Consider the following 14,826-nt stretch of genomic DNA (forward strand, 5'->3'; position numbering starts at 1 on the left):
GAGCATACCACAACATAATGAAAACCATTTAGGACAAACTCACAGCCAGTATTTTCTCTACATAGAAGAGCTAAAAGCCTTTCCACTAAAATCTGGAACAAGACAAGGATGCCCACTCTCACCATTTTTTTTTTTTTTTTAAACTTTTTTTTAGGGCTGCCCCTGCTGCACATGTAAGTTCCCTGGCTAGGGGTCCAATCAGAGCTACAGCTGCTGGCCTACACCACAGCCACAGCAACACCAGACCCAAGCCACATCTGAGACCTACACCACAGCCCACGGCAACACCAGATCCCCAACCCACTGAGTGATGTCAGGGATTGAACCCACATCCTCAGGAATACTAGTTGGGCTCATTACTGCTGAACCACAGTGGGAACTTCCCAACTCTCACCACTTTTATTTAACACACTATCTGAAGTTCTAGACACAGAAATCAGACCAAAAAGGGGAAAAAGATTCAAACTGGAAAAGAAGAGTTAGGTAAAAATTGTCACCATATGCAGATGACATGATACTACATATAGAAAACTCTAAGGACTCCACACAAAAACTATTTGAACTGAACCATGAACTCAGCAAAGTATCAGGATACAAGATTAACATTCAGAAAATGGTTGCATTTCTGTATATTAACAATGAAATATTATAAATGGAATATTAAAAAATAATAATTATTAAAATTGCATCCTCCAAAATAAAATACCTAGGAATAAACCCAACCAAGGTAGTGAAAGACTTACACCTCAAAACTATAAAACATTAATCAAGGAAATTAAAGAGGATTCAAAGAAATGGAGACATTCCATGCTCTTGGATTGGAAGAATATTGTCAAAATAGCCATACTACCCAATGCAATCTACAGATTAATGTGATCCCTATCAAATTTCCCATGACATCTTTCACAGAATAATCCAAAAATTTTATTCAACAATGTAAATGGCGCAATAAAAGACCCAGAATTGCCAATGCAAAATTGCCAAAGAATTGCCAACACAAAGCAAGAGGCATAACTCTCCCAGACTTCAGACAATATCACAAAGCTACAGTAATCAAGTGGTACTGGCACAAAAACAGACATACATATCAATGTAACAGAACAGAGTGCTGAGAAATAAACCCAGTCACCTACGGTCAATAAATCTTTGACAGGGAGTTCCCACTGTGGCACAGCAGAAAGAGTCCAATTAGTATCCATGAATGTGGGTTCAATCCCTGGCCTCACTTGGTGGGTTGGGGATCTGGTACTGTGGTAAGCTGTGGCTGTGGTGTACGGCGCAAATGTGGCTCGGAACACACACACACACAAATACTGCAACTAGGCAAACTATTTTTGAAAAATGCCGTAATTCCTGTGTAACTTAGCAGGACCCTGTGGGGCTTTCCTGAGTCAGAAGCCTACTCCTTACCGCCATGTCCTCCACCTGCCTCCTGTTTGTGGAAAAACTTTAGCCTCCCAGGTTTTTCCCAGGTTTGAAAATGTAGAAAGAGGCGTTCCCGTCATGGCTCAGTGGTGAGCAAACCCAACTGGCATCCATGAGGACATGGGTTGGATCCCTAGCCTCGCTCAGTCAGTTAGGGATTTGGCATTACCATGGGCTGTGGTGTAGGTCGCAGTCACAGCTTGGATCCCCTGATGCTGTGGCTCTGGCGGAGGCCGGTGGCTACAGCTCCGATTGGACCCCTAGTCTAGGAACCTCCATATGCCACGGGTGCAGCCCTAAAAAGACAAAAAGATTTAAAAAAAAGTGTAGAAAGAAAGGAAAACAGTCAAGCAAGACAAAATAGTTTAGCCATTACACAAAGTCAAGGGCTATAGACAATATTCTGAGCCGTACCCTTGAGCTGCTTTGCTGTAAATGAAATGCCCACCAGGTGGAAGAAGTTAACTACCTGCTGACCACTAGCACAGAGACCCCAGACCAGGTGGAACTAGAAGATTGATGGTGTTGGCTCCAGATTATCCCACCACCAACCAATCAGAAGAAAGTCCATGAGCTGATAACACACCCACCTCTTTTCCCTCACCCTGTTTTTAAAAACCTTTCCCTGAAAGCCATGGGTGGGGGTCTTTTGAGCATTTGCAGCCCATTCTCCTTGCTTAGCCTTGCAATAAAAGCCGCATTTAACTTTAAAACCAGGTTATCAGTGGATTCTACTGCTTTCTCCTGGGCTAGCGGCCCGTGTTTGGTTTGGTTAAAAACTGCACTAAATCAAATTCACTGAAAACATTTGGTTATGGGTAAAAGAGGCAACACGTGAAGGAGATAAGTTAAATTTTGTCTGCTCTTGGTCTGGAAATGTGAAAAGTATTCCCCAAAACACCTGTGCAACTTAAAAACCACAAGAATACTAAACAGAAGTTACAGCCTTTTTTTGGAGCTTTTTGTGTTGTTGGTTCACTTGTTTAACACCACAGGGTCTCTTTCTGATTACAACCTGGTGTTTTCATCTATTTTAACTGGAAAATACTCAATGCCAACTCTATGCTAACATTTTCTTTTAATCATCACTTACTGGCCTCATTTCTTCTCATAGGAACCAACATAAAGCCAGTTAAACGTGAAGGAAAGATACTATTAACATAGCGATAATACAACCTAGGCCATTTAAAAAAAAACTATTGTAGTTGATTCACAATGTTAAGTTTCTGCTGTTAAGTGTTTCAGTTATATCTTTTTTCATTATTTATCACAGGATATTCAATATAGTTCCCTGTGCTTGACAGTAGGACCTTATAGTTTATCCATTCTATATATGCTAGTTCGCATCTAACCCGGCCATTGGATCAATTCGTTTCCATTTCTTCTTACTCCTCCAGCCCTATAACTGGTTTCCATGGAGTCTTTGGCTACTTACCACAGTATTTTCCTTGGAGATTAGGCCCAGGGACTCCCACATCTCTATTCAGTCCTCCCCACATGTGTGAATACTAATTATCAAGTTTCAAGAATTTATGAAGACATCCTCATCCAAATATCTTGCAATATCACTCTTAAACATGTATAAAGTCATGCCCAACCTGCTTCCTGAACCCTACTCATTTTTTTCTGACACTAAGACACACAGCTCTCCAACCTATTTGGGATCACAGCCTTGTCATAATTTTTGGCTAATTAATATTATTTAAGCAGCCAACGCTTAAAGAGTGCTTACTATATGCTACCTAATACATTAAATGTATATAACTGAGTAAACACAGTTCATTACATATAGTAATTAAGTTAATTAAGCGAGTTAATATATGTAAACCACTTTAAAAAAGCATCTAGCATACTGTAAGAGTATAAAAAAAAATTCACAATAACCTTGCAAGATAGGTTGCAAGATACTACCTGCATTTTACAGATTAGGAAACAAGGCACATAGAATGAAACAGCTAGCCCAAAGTCATTCAGCTGGTTTTAAGTGCCAAAGCCAGATTACAATCCCGTCAAACTCCAAATTTTCTTCTTTAAACCACTAAACTACTTCTCTTACCCTCTGTCCTGTCTGAAGTAGGATTCTTTTCCCTCTTTCCACAACTTTCTGTTCCAGTGGCTTAATCACTGGGTTCCTGCACCAATTTTCTATGCAGCACCACCGCCTCCATGTTTTTCATTTAAAAGTCGTAATACGACCTAATTTTATCAGATGCACTATCCCAAAGCCCTTGAAAAAGCGAAACTGTTTTCAGTTCCCCCAAACTCAACCCATTTATCCCTCTTTATTTCTCACATAACCTTTCTCCTGTCAGGCTAGTTGGTTACCCTCCTTGTGCTGTTGCCTTGCCTTCATGATATTCCTCTCCTATCTACCTATTTTAATTAGTGTTATCCTCTGAGGCCCACTTCCCTCGGGACTAGTCTAATTCCTGAAGCTTTTCCAATGCTTCAGTACTTCAATGATCTTCCATATAACTTGGAACTGGTCACTTGTATCTAACGTGCACAGATCTCGACGCTTTTTGGATAGCGCTCACGAGATAACGCTACTCTGAGCCCCTAACATCCATGCTTCCTAACCCACAGCCCCCCAAAACATGCTTCTATGATGCGCTGCAAGGCTGGGCCGCGGTAACAAACCTGTCAGACGCCCCTAAACCACGACTTCAGTCAGGAGAGAGTGAGGTGGGGATTCCTCACACCCACCACGCTGCGGGAGCATCCTCTGGCGAGCATTGCAAGCCCCGGGTCAGCCAGCTCGACACCGCACGCGCCAGCCTCAGGCTCCGCAGACGGCCCCCCGGGACAGCAGTGAAGCGCTCGCAGTAGCTCAGGTTCCCCTCCACCCTAGCTACGGGCCCCCAAATTCCCCTGGCTTGTCTGCTACTGGCACCACGAAGGCCTCAGTCAGGACCAAACAAACCAAAGGAGCGGAGCAAAGACGATCTGCCACCGCGAGACCACTGCACGCACCTGGGCCTCCACGAGGTTCTGGGCTGATTGGACCCGCCCACTGGGCCCACCCCTTCCGGGTCCGCTCCAGGTCCCTCTTCCGCCCAACGTTCCTTTTGCCTTCGAGGGGAAATGACGTCAGAGCAAGGCTCTGATTGGCGGATGCCTGCCGGGAGCGGAAGCCCGTGTTTTGCAGCCCCGGGCTCCCGCGACTGCTCCTTCCAGCCTCTTGGGACCTTGGCTCGCGTTTACACACTGAGCTGCTGGCACAGGTTGTCAGGCGATGCGACTCGGCTGCTTTCCACGAGGAACTTAACCCGTCGCACCTGCCGCCCGGATGGGACCGCCAGAGAGCTGTGAGAGGCGGGACGGAGGCTGGAAGGGAGGGCGGGGCAGAGCGGGCCGGGGGAGCGGCGGGAGGCGCACGGACTCGGCCCAGGTTAGGGGTGCGGACCGAGAGGGTTGGTTCTCCTCATTCTTTGCAAAAATGCACCTGCCGTTTCTTTCCCCGCTGTTGGTCAGGTTCCTCTGGTCCGAGGGGCTGTCGGGGACGAGTTACCCACCAGAGGATATACAGTAGGTAGACCCGGGCATTAGGACAGTGGTGCTGGAGTCACTGGGGAGGCGCGCACCTTGGAGTGCAGGTGAATTAGGGCGGCCGGGAGCCCTGGAGTTATATAACCCCAGAGTCGAATTTTTGGGGTCGCCTGTGTGGACTGGGCGTTCCACCGACCGAGAGCAGCTAGAATCAGAGCTGGGTAGGCAATGAGCCCAGGATGCTGAGTTGTCTGGATCCCTGCAGTCCCTGGAGTGACATTGGTCTGGCTTTCAGTTTCCGCTCCTTGGCCGCTTGAGGGGGAAGTGACCGGAGCTGACTCCTCCTTGCTTGGTAATGGTAATTGAGGCTTTAAGTGCTCTGTCACCAAGTGGGCTTTTTTCTCTTTTGCAGTTTCTGTCCGATCTTATTCTTGAACTGCATAGAAGTGTTCACAAAGGAGTTCTGATGTCTGTAGCTGTGAAAAATTAAAGCTAACATATAACAGTATAGAAGAAATAAGCCTCTGCCTTCACTTATTGTATGATAGCTGCAGCCAGCCCTGAAATAAGACTTCTATCTATAGTATCCGATTTTCTTTAAGCGTTGAGTTTTTAAGACATGTTCAGCTAGTCTTCTATATTCAAGAAAATTGCAATTGTAAAGAATGTATATGATCAGATGAAAGTAATTGTAACTGTTTAGGTATTTGAAAAAAGATTACTGCGGGTTGGATGAATGGTTAAGGGAGGAAATTGTGACAACAGACTATTATTTCAGTAAGTTTGGTGGTGGAAAGGAGAACTTAGGTGAGCGTGTCTGGTTAATATCTCTTATAGTTAATGTGAATTGTATTATATAGATGAAAAATGCGTATATATGAGAAAAATTTTGCTTCGGTAGAAAACTTTATAGTCTAGATTCCATCTTGAAGACACCCCTTGAATTACTGATGCTAAGAAAGCTATTTAAATACTGTCAGTACTAAAACAATTTTTTCTATAGACACAAAAATTCTGTCCCCTTAGAGGCTCAGTGGAAGTTTTGTCATGAGTGCATTCATTTCAGTATTCTTGGCCGATTAATGTGTCTGATTATGTAATTCCCTTTTTCTACTCTCTGGTTTCTTTGTGAGTTAAATAAAATTTTGAACCATATTCCTTTTTGCATTTTAAGTCATGGTTTTACCTTTCAAAAAAATTAACATTATTAAATAATATGGGCAGTATAGCAGAAATTGACAGAACATTGTAAATAAACTATATTAAAAATCTTTAAAAAATAAATATTATGGAAAGGAACAACCACAAAGGGAAAAAATAATTTTATAAAAATTGCTATAAGAGGAACTGTGAGTGCTAAGATAATGCATCTTATAAATTCCCAATACACTGTTTCAAGAGCATAACCCTAGTTTCTTGTTTCAAAATTGCTTAATGTATTAATATTATAAAAACATGGTAAAGTTCTTTTATATGAGGTGGTATTATCAACTCACCGTTAGAGCATGTGCTTTGGATGTTTTTGAATGACGGTGTTAAATTTGACCTAGTCCATTAACACAGCTTAGAACTCTTTTCTTGATATTGTATTTATTGTTGACATGTTTGACTGCTTCAGTTTGTTTTTCCATTTAAGTAACTTGCTTAAAAAAAGGTCATTCTTTCTATTTGCATAGGATGATTCTTAAATATAATACGTCTGGCATTGGGATACAGATATTGTATCCAGAAGTTTTAGATATTGACAAAGACATAGAGTGGTAAACCTATAATTTATGCAAAAACAATGAGATAGAGCTTGTAATTAATGGAGGTTAAAAGTGTGGATCAGCTTTCTTTGTATTTTTAACTAGGCCTAGGTAATCTAAGTATTTTGAAGAACAAGAAAACAGATTTAAAGTTCTCTTTAAACAGACAAACATCAGGTGTTTTGAGACAGTGAGCTAACATGTTCTGCCTGATTCTGCCTTGGTTTTTTTTGCCTTTTTCTTGAGCCGCTTCCACAGCATATGGAGGTTTCCAGGCTAGGGGTCTAATCGGAGCTGTAGCTGCTGGCCTGCACCAGAGCCACTGCAGCGCGGGATCCGATCCCATTTGCGACCCACACCACAGCTCACGGCAACGCCAGATCCTTAACCCACTGAGCAAGATCAGGGATCAAACCCACAACCTCGTGGTTCTTAGTAGGATTCGTTAACCACTGTGCCACAATGGGAACTCCAGATTCTGCCTTGTCTTAAACAATAAAATTCTAATCTCTAGCAAATCCAATTATTCAGATAAAGCACCATTGGAGGACTTCCTAAACTGGAAGATGATAGGATTTTCAAAAAAAAAAAAAAGAAAGAAAGAAAGAAAAGAAACTGCTGTGTAATGAGAACTGTTTATATTCATTACAAATTTGAATTATGAAAGATACATACTGGATTCTCTGTGTCTTTAGGTCCTTACTGAAGATAACCCTTAAGATAGTATGGCTAAGGAAATAGATCTGATCAATTCTGGAATCCGCTGTTCCTTGTAAACTTTTGGATCCCAGGGCATAAATGCTTTGCTTCAGGAGTCTTTTTTTTTTTTTTTTTTTTTTTTTGCTATTTCTTGGGCCGCTCCCGCGGCATATGGAGGTTCCCAGGCTAGGGGTCGAATCGGAGCTGTAGCCACTGGCCTACGCCGCCAGAGCCACATCAACGCGGGATCCGAGCCGCGTCTGCAACCTACACCACAGCTCACGGCAACGCCGGATCATTAACCCACTGAGCCAGGGCAGGGACCGAACCCGCAACCTCATGGTTCCTAGTCGGATTTGCCAACCACTGCGCCACGACGGGAACTCCAGGAGCCGTTTTTTTAACCTAAAGTTTTGTGTTTGCTTATGAACATTTTCAAAATACAGAACGGCTCAATTGATTTTCAGTGGAAAGTCCTGATCCTGTTTAATGTTATCCAAGATGCTGGCTATTGCTGTAGATTACTGTAGCCTTTCCCTCCTCTTTCCCTCACCTGAGCACTCCGCATTCTATCTATCACTCAAATTCTTTTTTTGTGTGTTTCTAGGGCCCCACCTGCTGCATATGGAGATTCCCAGTCTAGGGGTTGAATTGGAGCTGTAGCTTCTGGCCTACACCACAGACACAAGCAATGCAGGATCCAAGTCTGTGACCTACACCACAGCTCAGGGCAATACCGAATCCTTAACCCACTGAGCGAGGCAAGGGAGTGAACCTGATCCTCATGGACGCTAGTCAGTTTCGTTACCTCTGAGCCATGACAGGAACTCCTTATCACTGGAATTCCTAATTTTTTTTTTTTTTTTTTTTTTTTTTTTTTTTGTCTTTTTGCTATGTCTTGGGCCGCTCCCGCGGCATGTGGAGGTTCCCAGGCTAGGGGTCGAATTGAAGCTGTAGCCACTGGCCTATGCCAGAGCCACAGCAACGCGGGATCCGAGCCGCGTCTGCAACCTACACCACAGCTCACGGCAACGCCGGATCATTAACCCACTGAGCAAGGGCAGGGACCGAACCCGCAACCCCATGGTTCCTAGTCGGATTCGTTAACCACTGTGCCACGACGGGAACTCCTGGAATTCCTAATTTGAGTCTGGGAAAACTCTCAAGGTGAAAGCGTTTTTATCTTCATGTAATTCTCAAAGGAGAATGTTAAGAATTACTTAACAAGACTCCAAGAATGTTAAGAACTACTTACTCTTCCTTAAGGATCAGGGATCAGATTTTCCAGCCCAGCATGCTCCATTTGCTTTATTGCCAAGGTGTGTGTGTTGGGGGAGGGAGAGATTGAAATCTGTTTCTCATGAGAAAAATACATTTCTGTTTAGCAATGGAGCTGAAAAAGAATTCACCCTTTGTTTAATGCCATGACACTTTCGTACCATGCCATTAAACTTTGCTGTACAATAAGATCTCCAAACATTACTTATTATTCATTAACACCCAGTATCTCATGGGTCACAATGACTTTTAAGATCTGGGAAGAAGATCGAACAAACTACACTGACAAGCTGTGGTTAGAGATGTAGGAGAACCACCAGAGTATGTTGTCAAAGAAGATAATAGAGTTTCAGAGAAGGAATAATCAATAGTAGATGCAGCTAAAGTTTGATTAGCTCTTGGATTTGACATTTGGGGAATTATTGTTGACCTTGAAAAAGCAGTTTTAGTGTTGTTAATAGACATGGAAGCAAAACTGCAAAGGGGTGAATAAATGCAGGAAAAGGAAGTCCAGCTGTGAAACATTACTTTTAAAAAGTTAAATGGCAAAGAGGAGTTGCGTTGGTATTCTGAAGAAGTGATGGAGGAAAGCTTTGGAGAGTAGGAGACTCTGGGGAAGCAGAGATCAGATATTGTGAAGGGAGATGACGTTATTACCTTCTCTTGGAGGAGAGCTAGTCAAGTACAGTAAAGTAGTTAAATGAAAGCAGTTTGACAGGCCCAAAAGTGTGGAATGCACCCTAAAAATCACTTGCAAGTTAGAAAAAGTAAATGAAGATAGGGAAATTCTGAGTCGGAGAGAAGTTAAGGTAATTTGAACTATGACTTCTCTCAGAGCATCAGGCAGTGTGATACGATGTAATGGAAATGGCATGGGTTTTAGTGCCAGCTGGTCTTTGATTTGGATCTCAAGGTACTCCTTATTAGTTCTGTTGCCTTGAGCTGATAATTGAGCCTCTGGGTCTTGGTGCCCTCACGGTAAAATAAGAGATCTAATATGTCCTTTGCTTGCGGGATTATTGTTAAGGCTCAGATAGCACATGCATAACATATCTAATACCCTGTGGTTCACTGTACCTTCCACAGTGGCCTTCTTTTTTTCCTTTAGTGTCTCAGGCGCTTTCCTACCTTAAGGTGCCCAGATATACCCTTTCTGCTCGATGTTTGTAAAGCTCTTCTATTTTTGGTTTCAACTCTCACTTTTTAGAAGAGACATTCTCTGCTTCTTCAATCTAAATAGCTCTCCTTTTCTTCATTGTGGCACACTTATCACAGATTTGACTATGTATTTTTTCTGTAACTATGTGATTTTTTTTTTGTGGGGCTATCTCTTCCATTAGACAGAGACTCAAGCACTTGAATGAATGCCTGAGACATAATAGCCAAATAAGCATTCATTACCTCACAGTTTCTGTGAGTCAGGAATTTAAAAGTTGCTTAGTCATAGGGTTCTGGCTCAGGGTTTCTTATGAGGTTGTGGTCAAGATGTCAGCTGGGGCTGAAGTCACTTGAAGCCCAACCAGGGCTGGAGGATCTGAGGTGATTCATTCACATGTCTGGTTGTTGATGCTGATTGTTGGCAGGAACTCTGTTTCTCACTACACGGGCCTTTCTTCGAGCTCCTTGAGTGCCCCTCTTCATGGGAGCTAGCTTCCCCAGAACAGGCAGTCTACAAGAGTGTGGCAGAAGCCACAAGTAACCTACTTTTGTTTCTGCAGTGTCCAACTGGGCATGTAAGCCAGGCTTTTTCATTCTGGGAGGCATCTACACAGAGGCATTAATATCTAGAGGCAGGTGTCACAGAAGCACATCCTGGAGGATGTCTACCACGGAATGCTCCGGGGGGTAGCCTAGAAAGTCATCCAGGGAGTTACCGTCATGGCGCAGTTAGCGAATCCAACTGGGAACCATGAGGTTGCGGGTTCGATCCCTGCCCTTGCTCAGTGGGTTAACGATCCAGCGTTGCCGTGAGCTGTGGTCTGCGTCACAGACGTGACTCAGATCCCGCGACTCAGATCTCAGCTCCGATTCGACCCCTAGCTTGGGAACCTCCATATGCTGCGGGAGCGGCCCAAGAAATGGCAAAAAGATAAAAGTCATCCAAGAATTAATCAAACAATTTCCCCCAATAGTGTTGATGGAGGGTCTAGCTAAAATGTGAAAACATTCATTTGTTTTGACAGCAGATAGAAAAAAATTCAAAAGTTATTCTTAGTAACTCAGGAGCAGAATAGAGAAAACAGAGTTGGTTTGATCTAGGTTAGGGATTAACAAGCCGTTAGCAAGGGCAGACATTGAGATAAATAAAAGAGTATGTCTTAATTCACCAGTCTGTGTTTGGTTTATCTGGTGCTTAGAGAGTCTTTGACAGTGAGTATCTACTTTTTTGCCGCACATGAAGACATATCTTTATCTCAGTAGTGGTGCAGGTGCTTTTCACATTGGCTCTGAGAAAGTTACAGCTTTTAGTATGCCTTGCTTTTTGCCAGGGGCTCTTCTGTGCGATTTTAATACAGATTATATCATTTGATCCTCACAGTAACCCTAGGAATGTATGACTCCTATTTTAGAAATAAGGAAACATTGGCTTAGAGTCAAGGGTAATATATCTATTAGGTGATAGATCCTAGAACCAAACTTAGGCGTTCTGATAACAGAGCCCAAGCTCTTACTTTGTACCATGCTGCTTCTGCTTCACCATGTAATTGCATGTGGAAATATTTACCTTTCAATACTAAAGAAACCCGATTCATAATTGTACATACCTTATGATCATATAACCCTGAACCTAGCCAGAACACAGATTGGGGCTTGAACCCACATGCCAGGACTTGAACCCAGCCAAAACCCAAATTGGGACTTAAACCCACGGTTTTAAATTTGATTTACTCACCACTTGCCTGGACTCACCAAGGTTCAGGTTCTTTATGCCTCCGCGCAGAAGGAATTCAGTGAGAGACAAAGAAACAGATTTAGTAGGCTAGGACGCTTGTAAGAGATGCAAGCGGGCAGGCAAGGAACCTCTGCCCGAGGATCCGGTGAGCCACAGTTTTATCATCCAAGGGAGTGGGGGTTGGAAAGGCCTGCCTCTTCCTTTCTGGGAGTAGCAGCTCCTTCTTGGTATCTGGTAAGGTATGTATTCAAATCAGCTGAAGTGTGGTCTTCAAACTCTTGCTCTTGGTCTGAATCTGCACGCAGGCCTCATGCCATCCCCCACCCAATGACCTGAGGCACTTCTCGCACCTCCACTAGTTAAGCAAGCCTGCCTTTTCTTGAAATTACAGTGAGCTCCCAGCATCTCCCAGGTTTCCCTCTTTATCTATGATCCCCCACTGGGACTTCTACAACCACCTGTGCCTACTCTATCTCTATCAGTAGGAACTACATCACATTTTGAAAGTTTTTCCTCCTTTTTGGTATTTTCCAAATGTTCTGTAAGTGAGTTAGTACTTAGACTTGGAAAGGAAAGTTATTTTAAAGAAGTGATTTTGTCCCGAAACTTAACATTCAAGTTTGCAAACTGAAAAATAAGTTTTTAATGGAATTTTTTATGTTATGGTTAAGAAGCTTCAGCATGAGTCTTTGTCACCAAAACCCTGTGGGAAATTTTCTGATATTATGAATTCTGCAGGGTGTCATGGCGTTGAATCTCAAGGCAGTTCAGTCATAGACAGTGTGTGGCCTCCTCTTGTCCTCTATTCGGCTTGTCCAGTTCCAATCCACATACCTGTGAACAGATCAACAGAACTTGTGGTTGCCTCTGGTTTCAAAGACTTGGACTAAACACCAACTTCTAGATAAAATTGGTTTCTTTATCTCATAGTAATATCAAAGGAGTACTTAGTAACAAATAAAAATAATCCTTTGATACAATTATTTCATGGTACAGTCTACAAGGCCTCTCTGAAATTGTTATATAAATGAACACATTTCCTACCTCAGAATGTTGGTACAGGACTTAGAATCAATTCTATATATACTAATCATTCCAATTAGTATCCTATATCTTTTAGCAAGAAACACCAAGAAATTAGGCGTAGAAGGGCATACTTGTTCTCCTCAACTCTTAACAACAAGCAGTAGGATCCTACAGAAAAACTTCTCAAGAAGTTCACACCCCAGCTGTCATTCCCTGATCGTCTCTGCTCATGTATGTTCAATGTTACCAGCGATCTCCAGCTTACTAAACCCACTAATCAATTCTTAGTCCTACTGCTCAAGTTTTCAGTAGCATTCAACTATAGATGATCCTTCTTGAGCATTCTGTCTAAAATTACTTTCCTTACTTGGCTTTGAGGCTGCCATACTTTCCTGCTCTTCCTTCCATCCTTATGACTCCTTTTATATCTCATTTTTTTTTACTTTTCCTCTTTCCAGCCTCTAAATTTTGCCTTCTAACTCTGGATCTCTGGATCTCTTCTCTGCATTATCTGTCTTGGTGATCTTGTCTAGTTTCCATTGCTTAAAATACCATCCATATGCTGAGACTTCTAAATTCCTATCTTTAGCTTGACCCTAGCCTCTCATAACCAGTTGCATCTTTGGTGTAAATACTTTGGCATATAATGGGCACTCCAAATCTAGCACATGCAAATACATAAAAAAAAAAAACAACCTTGATTATTACTCTGCCTCACAACCTACTCCCAGTCTTCTCTATAAATAGGATTACCATCTATTCAGTTGCTCAAGTAGGAAATCTAGCAGATATCTTTGAGTCTGTTCTTTTTCCTTGCTTGTATTCATTTAGAAACCCTACCTTCAAAAGTCATTCCGATTCTAACCATTTCTTACCATCACCAACTCACCTAGATTACTACAATTGATTTCTACTGGCCTCTGCTTTTACTCTTGCCCTGACTCAGCTTCACTGTAGCTAATCTTTTCAAGCATTATTTATATGAAGTCATTATCTCTATCGAGATCCTCAAATAGCTTCTTATTTACATTAAGATAGAAACCTCTTATCATGGCTTAAAAACTGGATCTTCTGGCCTTTCCTGTCTCAACTACCTCATTCCCTACTCCTCAGTACCTAGCTCATTCTACTCCAGCCAAACCAACCTCCAGACTCTTCTTAGAAAAAAACCAAGTTCCTCCCTGGCCTTTTAGCCTTTGCAATTGCTATTTCCTCAACTGTTTTTCCAGAGCTTCACGTGGCTTGCTCTCTCACTTTCTTTAGCACTTTACTCAGATAGCACCTTTTTTTCATGATACTCACTGGCTCCAGTCATTGTTAGATATCTGCTTGCTTGTCCATTGTTTCTCATCTCCTTTCAAGGAAGCATGAGCGCTCTAAAGGCAGGACCTTGCTCTGTCTTACTCACCGTGTATCCCCAGTGACTAAAACAATACCTGACACATAACAAATGCTTGCAAAGATTTATTGAATGAATGAGTCTACCATCTTACTGAAACAGCTCTCTGACTTATCGGCAAATGAAGTATCCTTTTCTCATGTTAAAGTTCCCATGAGCTCACTGTAGTACTTGACACTCTGTGTCTTCCTATCAACCCTCTCCTCTGATTTCTACATTGTTGTACAGCCAGCCTCCCACCACATCTGTGTCTCATGCACTATATCCTATAAATTGGCAAATGCTCTTCATTCTTCCTTCATGTATTGCCTCTCCAATCCACACCTTCTTCTCCATCTCTTTCTCTACGTAGTTCAAACCTTTGTTATTTCTTACTGCCTAATTGCAGTAACCTCCCTGCTACTGCTAACTTTTTTTTTCTTTTGGTTTTTAGAGCCGCACCTGCAGCATGTGGAAGTTCCCAGTCTAGAGGTTGAATCGGAGCTACAGCTGCTGGCCTACGCCACAGCCACAGAAACTCGGGATCTGATCCCGGTCTTCGACCTATACTACAGCTCAGGGCAACGCCAGATCCTGACCCACTGAGCAAGGCCAGGGATCAAACCCGCATCCTCACGGCTACTAATCAGATTCATTTCCACTGCGCCATGGTGGGAACCCCATAACCTCCCTGCTTCTCATCCTCCATATTATCATCAGACTGAACTCTTTAAATTGTGCATATTATTTATCTTTGTATTTCTTGCAGCACCTAACACTCCCCCCAACCCACCAATAGCAGACTCTCAATGAATGTTAAATAGTCCTGTGTTTCTGGAAAGTGGAACTGGTGGGCCATGTGATTATTTAAATGGCAGTAATTCTTTGAA

The 14,826-nt window shown here is 42.6% G+C and overlaps 2 protein-coding genes across 22 annotated transcripts in view; one reads left to right on the top strand and one right to left on the bottom strand.

The window, feature by feature from the left end:
* The window catches only part of WDR3 (WD repeat domain 3), a 37,205-nt gene extending 32,778 nt beyond the window's left edge, over positions 1-4,427 (bottom strand). The window contains exons 1-2 of one of the 3 annotated variants that reach the window (XM_085023444.1): positions 4,066-4,427; positions 3,482-3,652 (exon numbers count right to left, since the gene is read on the bottom strand). The gene's annotated coding sequence lies outside the window, so the exon portion shown is untranslated. The remainder of the gene's footprint in view (positions 1-3,481; positions 3,653-4,065) is intronic. The other 2 variants (XM_021089970.2, XM_021089971.2) reach the window with 2 other exon arrangements.
* A 103-nt stretch (positions 4,428-4,530) lies between these two features.
* Positions 4,531-14,826, top strand: part of GDAP2 (ganglioside induced differentiation associated protein 2) — a 234,809-nt gene continuing 224,513 nt past the window's right edge. For 15 of the 19 annotated variants that reach the window (XR_014844355.1, XR_014844356.1, XR_014844348.1 and 12 more), the window contains exon 1: positions 4,531-4,733. The gene's annotated coding sequence lies outside the window, so the exon portion shown is untranslated. Of the gene's footprint in view, positions 4,817-14,826 lie in introns of all 19 variants that reach the window. The other 4 variants (XR_014844359.1, XR_014844360.1, XR_014844358.1 and 1 more) reach the window with 2 other exon arrangements.

Source organism: Sus scrofa, chromosome 4 (genome assembly GCF_054392235.1).
Source record: "Sus scrofa isolate SSC_HxYL_T2T_F1_AM1 chromosome 4, Sscrofa_HxYL_maternal_Yorkshire_Landrace_v2.0, whole genome shotgun sequence".
Lineage (NCBI taxonomy): Eukaryota > Metazoa > Chordata > Mammalia > Artiodactyla > Suidae > Sus > Sus scrofa.